The sequence below is a fragment of the Periplaneta americana genome, chromosome 5 (assembly GCF_040183065.1).
Source record: "Periplaneta americana isolate PAMFEO1 chromosome 5, P.americana_PAMFEO1_priV1, whole genome shotgun sequence".
Lineage (NCBI taxonomy): Eukaryota > Metazoa > Arthropoda > Insecta > Blattodea > Blattidae > Periplaneta > Periplaneta americana.
Window position 1 is genome coordinate 128,105,592 of NC_091121.1, and position 17,642 is coordinate 128,123,233.

The window sequence follows — 17,642 nt, forward strand, 5'->3', positions numbered from 1 at the left end:
TGGAACTTTAGACAAATAAAATTTGAGGATTTTTAAGAACTCATAAAAGCCTCGTATTCAACGTTCCAATTGGGATATGTAAATTTTACATTTCCCAATTGGAACGTTGAATACGAGGCTTTTATGAGTTCTTAAAAATCCTCAAATTTTAATTTTCTAAAGTTCCAAAGCTGCCAGGTGTTGTTAAAAAGTATATATAGTACAAAGTGCAGTGATAGTAAAGATCGTGTTTCCGATGTTAAGCACACATACAATAAGAAAATAGTAGAATACGAATGGTGGGTACCCCTGGTGGTAGGCTGGTGGTAGGGTGGTGGTAGGGGGTTACATGTGACGTCAGAAGTGGGCGGGGCCAAGTATGACGTCATTGTGGGTGTGGCCAAAGTATTACGTCATAGTGGGCGTGGCCAAAGTATGGCGTCATGGGCGGGGCTTAAAGTATGACGTCACGGAGGGGGTGGGGGGCTTAAATTATGACGTAGGAAAGGGGCGTAACGTCATAAATGGCAATCTATGAGTTCAAGGTTAAAGTGTGACGTAATGCGGGTATGTAATGGCATGACAAGTTCATACATGTTTATCTTCTCAATGTGGGGGGCTTAAATTATGACGTAGGAAAGGGGCGTAACTTAAATTACGTCAAGGTTAAAGTGTGACGTCATGCACACGTGCAGGTATGTAATTGAAGTTGTGGTATGACAAGTTCATACATGTTTATCTCATCAATGTTGCTATGTGTGCAAATATAATGCTGAGTCATATCCGGCAATTGTTCTCAGGTGAAAGACACAAGTTCATACATGTTTGAAAACTGCTATGTGTGCAAATATTATGCAAGGTCACATCCGGCGAAATTAATCTATCACACTTAAACACATACATTCTTTTTCTTAAGATTCTAATGTAATGGTAATTTAATTGATTGGGGAATGGGTGTTGGAATGTGGGACATAAATGGATAAAAAATTAATCTAGCACACTTGTAAATTAAACAGGATGTGGCTGAAGTGACGTTATAAATTTGTAATTGAAGTTGGAAATGGGGGAGGGGGGGGTAAAAATATACATTAAGTCAATTGTTGAGTAATTGATAAAAAAAAATTAAGATTCTAATGTACTGGTAATTGAATTGATAAATAGTAATGGGAAATGGAAATTGGAATGTGGGAAATATTGATGGCGTAAATGGTTGTACTTTTGAACCAATTTATAAAAAAATTAATCTAGCACACTTGTAAATTAAACATATACATTCTTCTCATATTATTCCAATGTAATACATTTTGAGTGGTTTGTTTAGCGTATTTAATTTAAGCCATACATTATTACCAACATTAAATTCATCATAATGTGACATTATTATGATTTAGAGCAGTAATTGTAGCAGATAAATCAACGTAGATAAATATTGCATGATGCAAATAATATGCAAGCTGTTAAATTCACATCCAGTGAAGACGCAAGTGCTGAATAATGGCCAGCTATCCAATGGATGTCCTGAAACTGGTTGTACTTTAAGCCAATTGTTGAGTAATTCATAAAAAATATTAAGATTCTAATGTACTGGTAAATGAATTGATAAATAGTAATGGGAAATGGAAATTGGAATGCGGGAATTATTGATGGCGTAAATGGTTGTACTTTAAGCCATTTAAAAAAAAAAATTAATCTAGCACACTTGTAAATTAAACACATACATTCTTCTCATATTATTATTATTCCAATGTAATACATTTAATGTAGATGTATATGTTGTGTAATGCATAAGTATGCAAATATTATGCAAGCTTGCTGAATCACTTCCGGCGACGATGCAATTGCTGAGTAATGACAAAAGCATGTTCTTTAAGCACCTGCAACGTGTCATATTACACAAATATTGCATGATGCAAATAAAATGCAAGCTGTTAATTCACATCCGGTGAAGACGCAAGTGCTGAATAATGGCCACCTTATTATTATTATTATTATTATTATTATTATTATTATTATTATTATGGCTCCAATTTAATACATTTTGAAGTAACATTTATTGGATTTATTTTAAGCCATACATTATTACCAAAGCAGTTCGTAATATAGTAATTGCTTCTTCTTCTCATTATTATTATTATTCGTCATAAAGAAGATTAAAGTGTGACGTTATAAATTTGTAATCGAAGTTGGAAATGGGTGAGGGCTGTTTATAATTTGAAATACATACGTCATAACTTAAAGTGTGATGTTATAAATTTGTAATTCAAGTTGGAAATGGGGGGGGGTGGGAATTTGATAAAATTCTAATGTAATAGTAATATAATTGATAAATAGTAATGGGTAAGGGAAATTCGCAAGTGTTAATTGAAATTGGAATGGAGGAATTATTCATGGCGTAAGTGGTTGTACTTTAAGCCAATTGATAAAAAAATTAATCTACACACTTGTAAATTAAACACATACATTCTTCTCATATTATTCCAATGTAATACATTTTGAAGTAAAATTGAGTGGTTTGTTTAGCGTATTTAATTTAAGCCATACATTATTACCAACATTAAATTAATCAGAATGTGACATTATTATTTCGTAATACAGTAATTGTAGCAGATAAATCAATGTAGATGTATATGTTGTGTAATGTTATTACATATGCATAAGTGTGCAAATATTATGCAAGCTTGCTGAATCACTTCCGGCGACGATGCAATTGCTGAGTAATGATAAAAATATGTTTTTGAAACACTTGGAACGTGTTATATTACACAAATATTGCATGATGCAAATAATATGCAAGCTGTTAATTGACATCCGGCGTCTTATGTTACACAAATATTGTATTGATTACAAGTAAATAATAGCTATCTGCTATGTGTGCAAGTATTATGCAATGTCACATCCGACGATGAAATTGCTGAGTAATGATAAAAAAACATGTTTTTGATAATGACCTTGGAGGTAATATGGCTCGATGATGAGGTGAATTATTTAGAAGTGTAATGAAAGAAGTATTGCAGTTTGGAATAATTTACATTGAACAAGTTTAGACAGCAGTGGGAGGGGGGGCAAGATGATGAATAATACGCTCGAATTTATACAACTATTACACTATCACATATTTTATAAAAGATCTTTGTCAAAAAAAATTTGGTAGTGTAATAGCAGCCATAGCGTTAATAATGTTTCACAATATTTATTTTTTATTTTAATTTAGATGATACTGCATCTCCAGTATCGGTTTGAGCTGAAGAAGAAGAAATCGCACAATTTAAATGCTCTGAGTGTAAAAAAAAAGTGACCATGATGAAGCGTGGTGAATGTTAAGCTTGATTATGAAGAATGTTCGAATTGTAATAAATGTTCTTTTTGGAAATAGTTTTGCACTATAATTTCTTCTATGTCTTAACCATCCATTTCCATCTCACATAACCAAAGGGTTGGGTTCGTTTAGAGAATTAAACTATAACACTTTCCTTTCAGATATTAGTAATCCTTTTCCAATATTGAGAATTGGTATATAGGTTTTCAAATATTAATAATCCTTAAGAATTGGTGTATAAGTTGAGATTATTCTAAACATATATATTACAAGAATATAACATAATTCCAGTGGTAGCTTATTGATTTGGGAGCGGTGGATTCATTACATGTTTGTATGATAAAACCTGAGGATGATTGAGAGAATGTCAATGATTAAACTGAACCTAGTCATTGGGGATGGGGATGTGCTTGGTAAAAGAAAATAGTAACAACATAAAAGTATGCGTATATATTTATTCATAAAAAGAAATACAATGCATTGAGTATTGAAATATATTTTCAGTTAGTGAATCCCAATTTTGATAATGTTTTCACCAAAATTGAAGAAATTTCTTCCAAATTATACACATAACTGATGATAAATAATTTTTCCACACCCTTTGTATAAACACAACCAATAAGATGGCGCCAAGTGACGGGGTGTTTTCAGCATCCTTGCTGCAAATTGCCATGGAGACGGCGAGTTCATTTAAAATGCAGTTGTTTGTGCAAGCTTCTCGAAAACCATGTACATCATAATAGACGTTCTGAAAAAAAAAAAACGGTGCAGCATCATACATATTGTAAATTGTATAATGTCATAGAAAATAGTAACACATACTTACATTTTTAAATATATGAAAGCACTTTATACATAATCCAATAGGAAACCTTGTACATCAATGGACGTCCTGAAACAAAATAAAAATGTGCAGCATGGTACTTATTGTAAATTATGTCACAGAAAAAAAGTAACACATACTTACATTTTTAAACATATGATATGAGTAAAAGCACTTTATACATAATCCAATAAGACACTTTGAACATTGTGTTCGAACAACTCTCTTACACACTTTTTGCACACATCTCCTCCGACTTTTGAATGGGATATATTGTACCAAATGATTTATACCATCATATCGAGATTCTCTACTGTTATATGTAATCGGAGAACAAGTTAGTCTCACACCCGCTTTCTTTGTGATAAACATTGCAACTGATACGAAAATCGTAATCTTGTGACATATACGTTACAACTTGTCGAAAATCGTAATCTTGTGACATATACGTTACAGCTTGTCGAAAATCGTAATCTTGTGACATATACGTTACACCTTGTCGAAAATCGTATTCTTGTGACATATACGTTACACCTTGTCGAAAACCGTAATCTTGTGACATATACGTTACAACTTGTCGAAAATCGTAATCTTGTTGCGATAATGCAACACCATGTCGAAAATCGTAATCTTGTGACATATATGTTACAACTTGTCGAAAATCGTATTCTTGTTGCGATAATGCAACACCATGTAGAAAATCGTAATCTTGTGACAAATATGTTACAGCTTGTCGAAAATCGTAATCTTGTTGCGATAATGCAACACCATGTCGAAAATCGTAATCTTGTGACATATATGTTACAACTTGTCGAAAATCGTATTCTTGTTGCGATAATGCAACACCATGTCGAAAATCGTAATATTGTGACATATATATTACAACTTGTTGAAAATCGTATTCTTGTTGCGATAATGCAACACCATGTCGAAAATAGTAATCTTGTGACATATATGTTACAACTTGTCGAAAATCGTAATCTTGTGACATATACATTACACCATATCAAAAATCGTAATCTTCTGACATATATGTTACACCTTGTCGAAAATCGTAATCTTGTGACATATACGTTACACCTTGTCGAAAATCGTATTCTTGTGACATATATGTTACACCTTGTCGAAAATCGTAATCTTGTGACATATACGTTACACCTTGTCGAAAATCGTATTCTTGTGACAAATATGTTACAACTTGTCGAAAATCGTATTCTTGTTGCGATAATGCAACACCATGTCGAGAATGATTTTCTACAAGTTGTAACGTATATGTCACAAGATTACGATTGTCGACAAGGTGTAACGTATATGTCACAAGATTACGATTTTCGACAAGGTGTAACATATATGTCACAAGAATACGATTTTCGACAAGGTGTAACGTATATGTCACAAGATTACGATTTTCGACAAGGTGTAACATATATGTCACAAGATTACGATTTTCGACATGGTGTTGCATTATCGCAACAAGAATACGATTTTCGACAAGTTGTAACATATATGTCACAAGATTACGATTTTCGACATGGTGTTGCATTATCGCAACAAGATTACGATTTTCGACAAGTTGTAACATATATGTCACAAGATTACGATTTTCTACATGGTGTTGCATTATCGCAACAAGAATACGATTTTCGACAAGTTGTAACATATATGTCACAAGATTACGATTTTCGACATGGTGTTGCATTATCGCAACAAGAATACGATTTTCGACAAGTTGTAACATATATGTCACAAGATTACGATTTTCGACATGGTGTTGCATTATCGCAACAAGATTACGATTTTCGACAAGTTGTAACGTATATGTCACAAGATTACGATTTTCGACAAATTGTGTAACTTCTCCATTCTTCTGTAACTTTATCCCTCTTTGCCTCAAATATTTTCCTAAGCACCTTATTCTCAAACACCCTTAACCAATGTTCCTCTCTCAAAGTGAGAGTCCAAGTTTCTCAACCATACTGTTTTATAAATTCTAACTTTCAGCTTTTTATGAGAGTAGACTGGACGATAAAAGCTTTTCAACCGAATAATAGGCAATTCCCATATTTATTCTGCGTTTAATTTCCTCCTGAGTGTAATTTATATATGTTACTGTTGCTCCAAGATGTCTGAATTTTTCCACCTTTTCAAAGAATAAATTTCCACATCACTGTATTAAAATTTGAAATAGTCGTCAAGTTTGCCAAGATTATTACTGCATAAATGGAGCACAGCGGTGGGTTTTGTATAATCAAAATTCCTCCTGGAATTTCGGCTTTCGGTATAGCCTATATCGTTTTGACACAAACTTTTAGGAGAAAATGTGCTTCTGACAAGTTTGTAAATACAGTAGGTGTAATCATGTATCACAGTTACATTTTATTACAGAGAAATGATTGTACGATTGGAATGGTATTTATGATGGCAGTTTACAGAAAAAAATACTACACTTATTTAAGATCAGATAACACGTTTTTTCGCTTATCATGCTCCAACTTTTACAATATTTTCTATTATTTTATCATACTAAATAGTATACCTCGATATATTAATACTTTATGTTGACAAGAACGTTAAAGCAAGGCGAGAAAATATATTGTAAATGTGATATCTCTTAAACCAAATTCATGGCTGAAAAATGGCATTATATTGCTGTTGTTTTGTCAGATGTTAGAATATAGGTTGGAACTTCATACGTGAGACCAATAAGGCAACATTCATGAGGCAACTAGGCCGGAGATTATGGGGTAGGGTGGCCAGTTCCTTTCTTTCTCCATCGCATACATCTATGACTATTTAGTTCCAATGTCTGACAGCAGAAGTAAATATTGCCGGCAGAGGAGGAGAGAAGTTTAATTGCTATTCAACCGATAGCAGAAGTGTCATTCCACGCTTGTCTTGAAATTGGACTGGGGTAGAACGCTTCAGACCGTCCAACTTCAAGACAAGTGTGGAATGAGACTTCTGCTATTGGTTGACTAGCAATTACACTTCTCTTCTCTTCTTCTCCCGGCAATGTTTACTTCTTATGCCAGACATTATCAACGGACAGGAACATATTACGTTAATTAGCAGGGAAAGGATTTATATGTAAATACATATTTACTTATAAAGCTAATATAATTTATATTTTGCATTATCTTTATGTTTCACAATGTGTAGGGTTGAAAAATCCTACTTTTATTTTCCATATTTTTCCATATTTTAGAGTTTAGTACATATTTTCGTTAATTTCCATATATTTTCCATATTTCATATAAAACAGTCCATATTATATTAGGTTTAACAATAAAACAAAACAAAATTCCATTAACTTTTAAAAATACATTTCAACAATAGAGATTTAAACACATGTTCAGTAATCCCTTTAACATCAGAGTTATTTGAAAATTAGCAGTCCTATCAACAATGGGAAAGTAAGTTACAAAACTGTATTAATTTAATTTAAAATTTTTAATAGACTTCAGTTGTGCAGCTCAACAGTTAAATGCCAGTCAGAGTACACATAGGTTCAGTTTTGTAAATCATACTATAAAGACGGTAAATATGCCAAAAGTACGTCATTCAGTCAATTTAAAATCAAAACTAACAAGTTACATTTCAGAATTTAAAGAAGATGGTTTATCAACTGACAATAAAATATTATTTTGTAATTTGTGTCAGTGTGCAGTATCATCTACACAAAAGTTCCTGGTGCAACAACACATTACAACTAGTAAACATCAGGCCAACAAACAACTAAATTCCAAGCAGAGACAATTGTTTTTAACACAACCAACAACATCGAATGTAAGATCTGAGTTTAACATCGACCTGTGCCGTTCTCTCATCTCTGCTGATATTCCTCTCTACAAACTAAAGAATAAGGTCTTCAGGGAATTCCTTGAAAAATATACTCAACATACAATCCCGGATGAGTCAACACTTAGGAAGACGTATGCTCCATCCATCTACGATGAGACAATACAGAAGATAAGAGATGAAATTAAAGATAGTTCAATTTGGGTTTCCATTGATGAGACTCCCGACAAAGAAGGTAGACTTGTTGGTAATGTAGTTATCGGTTTGTTAAGTGAACAATATTCTGAACGAATTCTTTTACATTGTGATGTTCTAGAAAATTGCAATAACAAAACTATAGTTAAACTGTTCAACGAAGCTATGGGTATCCTGTGGCCAAAGGGTATTATGTACGATAATGTGTTATTCTTTATTAGCGATGCTGCCCCTTATATGGTCAAAGCTGGACAAGCATTATCTGTTGTATATCCTAAATTGACTCATTTTACTTGTGTGGCGCATGCATTTCATCGTGTGGCAGAAGTGGTCAGAGACAATTTCCCTAAAGTAGATTTGTTGATTTCATCAGTGAAAAAAGTATTTCTCAAAGCTCCCAGTAGAGTTAACGTGTTGAAAGAAATGTACCCTGAAATTCCATTGCCACCAAAGCCAATTTTAACTAGATGGGGTACATGGCTAGAAGCAGTTGAATATTATGCCGAACATATAGACTCTATTAACAATGTTCTCCTTGCATTGGACTCTGAAGATGCAGTCTCAATTGATACTGCGAAAACAGTTACCTGTGACATAAGTGTGAAGAATGACTTAGCTCACATTCAGCATACATTTTCATGCATCATAAAAACGCTCAAAAGTCTCCAAAATAGGCACCTTTCACTATCTGAAAGTTTTGAAATTATAAATAGTACTGTGGAACAACTGAATCGTGGTAGAGGTAAAGTTGCAGATGCAGTAAGAGCTAAGGTGGACACTGTACTTTCAAAAAACCCTGGATATGAAGAACTACAAAAGGTTGTTGCTGTGATGAGTGGTGAATCAACAGTGAAGATTAACTTGGACTTATCCCCAGCAGACATTGTGAAATTGAATTATGTACCAGTTACTTCTTGTGACGTCGAACGCTCTTTTAGTCAGTATAAATCTATCCTCAGAGACAATAGAAGAAGATTCACTTTTCAGCACTTGAAAGAAATGTTTGTAACCTATTGTTATGGTAACAGACAATAAAAATTGTGTTTTGTTGAAACTACATTGGAAGATAAGGTACGTCCATTATATTTTTTGTTTAGTTTGATTAAAATGTACCAATATTTAACGTACATAGTCATTTTTTTATAATTTTAAGTCCATATTTAATTCCATATTTTGGTAAAAATCCATATTTAATTCCATATTTTGGTAAAAATAACTACATATATATTTACATATTTCATATATTTTTAGTCCATATAAATCCGTTCCCTGTTAATTAGACTATGATGTTATTATTATTATTATTATTATTATTATTATTATTATTATTATTATTATTATTATTATTATTATTATTATTATTATTATTGTCATTGTGTTTGTTAGTAATTTGTTTCCCTCCTCCTTAGTTCTTATTTCTACTGCCAGACGAGCGAGAAAGTCTTTTTATATACCACCTGGGATTCAAGATGCGTCTACCACAGTCAAATGAACGAATTTGTGCTTTTAGTCGATAGAAATACTCTTCAGTTACTTGTCTCATTTTTGGACTAGTATTTTCCCTGGACCAAATATGCAATATAAAATAAGTAAAAATTAACCAACACCTAAATCGACATCAAGTTAAGATAAAATTATTACATAAAAATATTTTCTCAATTAAATCCATGTATGAAGTCGAATAAATGATCTGCCAGGTTAGCAGGAGTTTGATCACAACTAACATAATCAAATCGTGTAAATCTTTCACGGACTTCATCACTCAGTGTAACATATCGCACAACAGTCGAGGCTAGGGATTTATTAGAAATGTCAACTGTGTCACCCTTAATAGCAGCAACAAATGACTTCGTTAATAATTTCTGCAAGTACAATGTTAGGAATGCAATCAGTGACATAATTTTGAATATCAGTTGGAAAACTGTTCTGTTTCTAAATGATTTGAAAAACATTCATCCTTTTGCGCCATTAAGCCCTTTAGCCACTTTTAGAATCGTACAATGTCACGGCATCTAGATTCTCTATTTTTCTCCATTACACCTCACACAAGTCTAAGCACTTTAATAATTTTGAATTTGGAGTGCAGAGAGCTGAATGATTGGACAGTCTTATACTTGGTATGACTGACACACAGCACAGTAATTTTGTTCCAGATTGTTCCATCTCAAACTTGAATTATGCCGGCAGTGAGTCTTGTATTATTTGCATGTATTTTTTTGCCATTGCAAGACTTATTTTGTGCTATTATACATATATTACTCATTTAATTTGCTTTTGTTTGCTTTGTTTTAATGGGAGATATTGCAGAAAGACATGTCTTGCAGGATGAAATGAAAGAACACATACTTAGGAACTAAATTTTACAGGATCCACCAAATGTAGAAGAGCAGGTGGAAAGCAGTGTAGCAAATAAAAGTTGCTCACAAGAAAATAATGTTTCCAAATCCTTTCTGCCCAAGTCCTTAATGGTCGGAAGCAAACCAAAATGCAAAATGAAAAGGCGGAATTCAAATGATTCCAATGAAAGGTTAAGACATAGCCTCGAAGACAGAGACCTCTTGAAAAGACCTGTGGAAGATTTAGTAGAGCAAATGCACCAACTTAACCAGGACAAGGAAGCATTAACCTTTGCTTTGGGTGAAGATAGGAAAATAATAACCAAAATGTCATGTGAAATGAGATCATTGATGGAGGAAAAGAACATACTTTCTCTGCAATGTAAGGTAGAATCATTAACTTTGAGCATAAGCTACAAGTATTTATTTCGGTCTAGATAGATTAGTAGTTTACAGAACATTATGGGCCATATTCATAGATATTCTTAGCGCGTGCTTCCGGTGGATGATCTGGGAACTAACGTTTTTCGTATTCATAAACCAGTGTTAGCGATATTATATGATATGAATCCTGTACAAGTAATCAGTCGATAGCCGGGACTAGTTTAGCACCCTTGTAGCGCGGGCTAGCGAAATGTCTATGCATAGCACCTTATGGCTCTATTCTGAGGATAAGTAGGGGAGAGTTGGATAAAACAGGATGGTACGATAAAACGGGATACCCGACTTATTTCGTTGGAAAGTGCTGCAACTTACCGAATGATGCGAGGACTTTGTTCTTAGACCAGAAGGGGACATTATGCAGTGCTCACATGCAGAACGAACACGTTAATTTTTGTTGTGTAGAGAAAAGTTTAAAATCAGCTGCTTAACTAAATTGTTTCGACTGATTTTAATTGGCACATTCTGGGATTAAATTTGCAGCGTTGAAGAGGTAAGTCTCTTATATAAATAAAACATTATTAGTCTTTAATTCTTTGTAAAGAAAGCCGCTGTAGCTTTTATCGTTTTGTTATGACGCCATGTTTTTCTTTACAACTCCTAGTCGGACAAAACAGGATACCCTATGGTTTGGCAAAAGGGGATAGTATCCTGTTTTATCCAACTTGCATTGCATATGTGGGATTTCACTATAAATTCTGAATTGAATGTGTTCTCGCTATGACAACCAACAATTACAGTAGTTAGGAAGAAGAGGATGAAGACAACTACGAATGAAAGCTATCCTTTTAACTGTCTGCAAAACGTAAACAATGTTGAGAAGCAGTAGAAGTCTACCCTAGAAACCGACTGAAAAAGTAAACACATGTAAACAGAAGTGCAAGAAATCTCATCTCTCAGATCAGACTGTATGAAACCGATTACATGATAGCAGACTGCACTCCAGACGTCCATGGCAAGGTCCAACTCTTACACCTAGGTACGTTACACCTGGGCACGAAATAATCACCAATGGACTGTACAAATCTGGCACAAAGTTCTATTCACGGACGAATGCCGAATATGCCTTGTGCCACATAATGATCGACAACATATGTGGAGAGAATCAGGTAATGCTGCACGACTCAGACATCCTTACAATCAAATGCAGTAAGGTAGTGGGTCAGTGATATTTTGGGGTGGCATTATGTGGTGTCGATCCAAGGAATATTGAGGGCTCCACAGTAGGCTATAGGGACAACATTATTCAAGCCATAGTAGCACCGTTTAATCAGCACTTCGCAAAAGGATTCATATTTATGGACGATAATTCCAGAATCCAGGGGCGTATTTTGCGGACTACCGGGGCTACCGGCGGTAGACCAAGGAAATTACAAAACAAAAAGTTTATAATATAACATAATGCAATAATTTTGTATTACCGTATTAGTTTTACCACAGTAATTAAAATTAAAGTAATTGTTAGATTTATATGCGCTCTCTGCTCTCAAAAGAAACAAGTTGTCAAGGAGGCATCGCTGGAGAAACCGCTGCTACGAAGGGTAGCCTGTGACCGTTCCGCTCACGTCACACAACTCCCCGTCCCCCCCTCCCACCTGTTTCCATCGTGCACTATAGGTGGGTGAGTTGCCGCTCTCGTGATCGGTTTCTTGGAAGGCGCGAAGCAACAATATGCTTAGTACGCTAACTCATGAATGTGATTGTGTTCTTGCAGTGCAGTATTTTAAATCTGTGATTTGTTCGAGTGTCTAAGAGTTATATTAATTGTGAATTATTAAGTTTTTAATTTCCCAATTAAGTGATATTGTGAAAAATATGGCAGAACAAGTTTCTGGAGAGGTTTGTGTTGAAATTGAATGTGTAATAGAAGGTTTATTAAAAGTGCCTTTTAACCGTCGTACATACAACGAGAAAGTTGAAATTGTGAAAATGGAAAGACCAAATCCTGAGTTAAATTTGTCCATGGACGTAAAATAAAAACATCGTGAGTACACACGCTATTTCACTTCAACATCATATGGTAAGTGGAATTGGTTGTGTGGTACTTCTAAACTGTCGAAACTATTTTGCTGGCCATGCTTGTTATTTAGCCGCGAAACTAATGTGTGGTCAAAAGAGGGGTTTTCTAATATGAACTCCCTTCGAACGGCAGTCCTAAAACACGACAAATCAAAAGCTCATATTTATAGTAGCATGAACTCTGCAAACTTTGGGAAGACAAGAATTGATTTACAGCTAGATAAGCAAAAAGTTCTACACATCAACCAACACAATGCTCTTGTGAAAAAAAAATCGGGAGATTTTACTGCGTCTTATTAACGCAGTCTGCCTTCTAGGAAAACAAGAATTGGCTTTTCGGGGTCATAATGAGAGTGTGGAATCAGACAATAGAGGAAATTATATTGAATATTTAAGTTCCTTAAGTGAATTTGACCATTTACTGGCCAATCATCTTGAGAGTTCAACAGTATTCCGTGGTACTTCTCCCGCAATTCAGAATGACTTAATATTTGCTATAAGTGGGGTTATGATAAAGAACATAAAATCTGAAATAAAAGAAGCACCTTTTGTGGTCATTGTTGTTGATGAAACAAGTGACTGCTCTAATCAGAGTCAATTGTCCACTGTTTTAAGATACGTCGACAGTACTGCCAATGTTCAAGAACGGTTTATAGGATTCACAAATGTCAGTTCGGGCAAAACTGCTGCTGCTTTGTTTCAGCATGTGGAAGGTGTTATAGCAGAATACAATGTCGGCAATAAGTTAATTGCACAGACATACGATGGTGCTTCAGTTATGGCGGGAAATATTAATGGCTTAAAAACAAAAGCTCAAGAAAAGTATCCTCAAGCACTATTTGTCCATTGTTACAGCCATGTTCTCAATTTAGTTTTGCAACAAACTACTTTATCCATTCCAGAATGCCGCATTTTTTTCAAAACACTGTCGGGTTTAGCTGCATTTTTCTCATCATCTCGTAAAAGATCAGAAAAACTCAAGAATTTATGAAAAAGAAACTCCCAAATGTAGCACCAACTAGATGGAATTTTACATCTCGGCTTGTAAATACAGTAAAGGAATACAGAGAACAACTGACTGCTTTCTTTGAAAATAGCATTTGTAATGACTCTGAAGAAAACTGGGTTGATGATGTAATTGTGCAGGCTCAAGGATATTTGTATTTTTTTCACACAGTTTCAGAATATATTTCTTCTTGAAGTCTATGCTAGAGTGTTCGCACATACAGATGTGTTCTACAATATTCTTCAGACAAAAAGTCTAGACATAGCATACTGCTTGCAAGAGGTATCAAAGTTAAAACATACTATATCCGAGTTCAGACGTAGTGGGTTTCCGTCCATATGGAGTAATATGGAAAATGAAAATTCTTCAGACAATACAATGGAACCACCATTAAAGCGAAGAAAAGGAGATGATGAATTGAAATACAGGCAGCTGTACTACAGCATACTAGATCGTATGCATATGGAAATTACTGACAGATTTTCTGATTATGGAAAGCTTCAGTTCACACATCTTCTAGCTTCTCAAAAATTTTCTGCTTATAGAGAAAACTTCCCGAATGAGGCACTAAACAAATTATTTCAGTCCTATAACAGTCACTTTGATCAAGTACGTTTGAAAAATGAATTAAGTGTAATATATTCAGCAGAAGTCTTTGATTTTTCGAACAAACCTATCCATGAAATATTATCTGCCATATATGAAAACCAGCTGAACCAAGTTATTCCTGAAGTCCTTAAATTGGCAACATTAATTGTGACAATACCAGCTACGTCAGCATCGGTAGAAAGAACATTTTCTACGTTGAAGAGAATAAAATCCTACTGTAGATCAACTCATACACAAGAACGTTTATCCGGCTTGGCACTGATGTCAATTGGAAAGTCATTTCTACAGAAACTTTGCAAGCGGCCCAACTGTAATATCAATGACGAAGTCATCAAAGTATTTTCGTCCCAATCAAGACGTCTGGAATTCACATATAAATAGGTAAGGAATTTAATATAAGGTTTTAAAAATATATTTTGTGTAATAATAGGGTCAGTGGTAGCCCAGACCCTTAAACCAGTATACGCCACTGCCAGAATCCATCGTGCGGCTGTTATCTATGACTTTCATAATCGTGAAGGAATTTCCAGGTTTTAATGGCCCGCATGTTCTCCAGACATGAATCCAATTGGCACGTCTAGGTTCAACTACAGAGAGCCATTCTTGCTCGCCCTGACCCCTCACGCAATCTCGAAGACCTATGCAGAGTTGCTGTTGAAGAATGGGACAGAATGGATCAGCAATTGATAAATGTGGTGGTAGACAGTATGCCACGAAGAGTCCAAGAAATATCAATGCAAGAGGAAGCACTACTCTCTATTGAAGTTGCTAGGATAGAGATTTGGTACTCCAGCCTATACTCAATTTCCATTTGCCCCTCCACACCATTGCTATAATTTTGTCAACAACTGTTATTTTTTGTCAACAACTGTTAAAAATAAATACATTTTCATTCCTTACCTTTCCTTATTTTTATCTTTTATTGAAGGTCTGGTTGAAAAGTGATTTAAAACATTTTTTTTGGTGTGTATATTATGCATTATAATAAAAACACACACATTTTATTCAGTTCCTTAACAATATTTGCTTTATTTCAAATAAGTATCCTGTTTTACCCAACTAGTCGGCCAAAACGGGATACTTGTGCACTTTCCAAGAAAATTGTTTTCCCACTTTAGCTATGTTATTAGAAGTGAAAATCAAAATGTATTATGAAAGTACATAGAATAATGGATTCATAAGTAAAAATTGAATTGTTTCCTATCACTTCAACAGGAAATATACAAGATTCCGTGTTAAGTATTCCGTTTTGACCAACTCTCCACTTATATGCTATCAAAATACATAATTATCGTTGTACGGATAATTTCTCATTATTATACACTTACTCTTTGTACAGTCTAAAGCAATTGTTAGTCCACGAGATATAGAAAGTAACTGTGAAATAAAATTTAAAATAACGACACAAGCTAAGAAAGATTTGTTGAATCCAGTCGATATTTTCCCTAGTTGAGATGAAGAGAAGACTCTGGAGCCGTAAATTTTCCAGCCGAAATAAATTATTATTATTATTATTATTATTATTATTATTATTATTATTATTATTATTATTATTATTATTATTATTATTATTATAAGATTCCATTACTTGTTTGTTTTTTGCCTTTGAGTGTACACAAATTTCAGGAATATTGTACGCCATAGTTTTCACAAAAAGTGTGACTTATATAAAATATTACAGCTAATGAATTGGAAGAACAGATTCGACTTCAGTCTCGAACAATTCGCGAACTAGAAGAAAAAAAAGAATTCGAGAAGGAACAGTTCTCATGTATGGAGAAGAGACTGTATCAGAACTGTGAAATAATACTGTAAGTACCGGATACATATGTTTAATCTTTATTACACATAGACCTACGTTTAGAGCAGGGATGCAGAAGTAGCGAGAGAGGGGTGGAAAGCATGGGGAAAGCGTTGGTTCCCCGTCCACAGTCCACCGGCGTTGAATGACGTATCTCTGGCCCGTACGCAATCACATAAGACAGACACTGAATACAAATCCCCTCCCCTACAAAGTCAATGACGCGAGGATGGAAGGAAGGGATGAGAGACGTATCCAAAAAATGACGTAACGCCACAATTGTCGCCCACTTCTCCAAGCCTGGTTTCTTACTTACGACTTTAGAGAACTCGGAGATTCATTGCCGCCCACACATAAGCCAGCATTCGATCCCTATCGTAAACAAGATTAATCCAGTCTCTACCATCATATCCCACCTCCCTCAAATCCGTTTTAATATTATCCTCCCGTCTACGTCTGGATCTCTCTCCCTCCAGTCTCTCGGCTAACACTCTATATCCATTTCTAGATTTGTCCATACGTGTTACTTGCACTGTCCATCTCAAACGCCTGGATTTAATGTTCCTAATTAATTCCCCCATAAGGATAGGCTATACATAAATATACTTGGACCTCTCCAGATGAATTGACACACAACCAAATAGATCACATCTTGATAGATAAACGGAGACATACTAGTATAGTAGATATTCGAACTTTCAGGGGTGCAGACTATACTTCTGACCATTATTTGGTGATTGGAGAATTAAGAGAAAGATTATCAGTAGCCAAGCGAGTAGAGCAACAAGTTAATATTACTAAATTCAATATTTTGAAATTAAAGGACGAGGACGCTAAGCAAAATTATCAGGTCGAAATTTCGAATAGGTTTGCCACTTTAGAAAGTTCCGACGAAGTTGAGAAAGAATTAGATGTTCATAGCGTGTGGGAAAATATCAGAGATAGTATCAAAATTGCAGCTGAGCAGAGCATAGGTTATTATGAAACTAAGAAACAGAAACCGTCGTTTGATGAAGATTGTTGCATGGTAGTAGAAAGAAGGAAACAGGCAAAATTGAAATTCTTACAGGATCCAGTTGAGGAGAAGAGAGATAATTATTTCAATGAAAGACGGCAAGCAAGTCGTACACTTAGGAATAAAAAGAGAGGTTACTTGAAGGAAAAACTGAATGAGGTAGAAACAAATAGTAAGAAAAAAACATTCGAGATAAATATAAGGGTATAAAGGAATTTAAGAACGGATATCAGCCAAGGGTAAACGTGATCAAGGATGAGAATGGTAACTTGCTTGCAGACTCTCCATCAATCCTAAACAGATG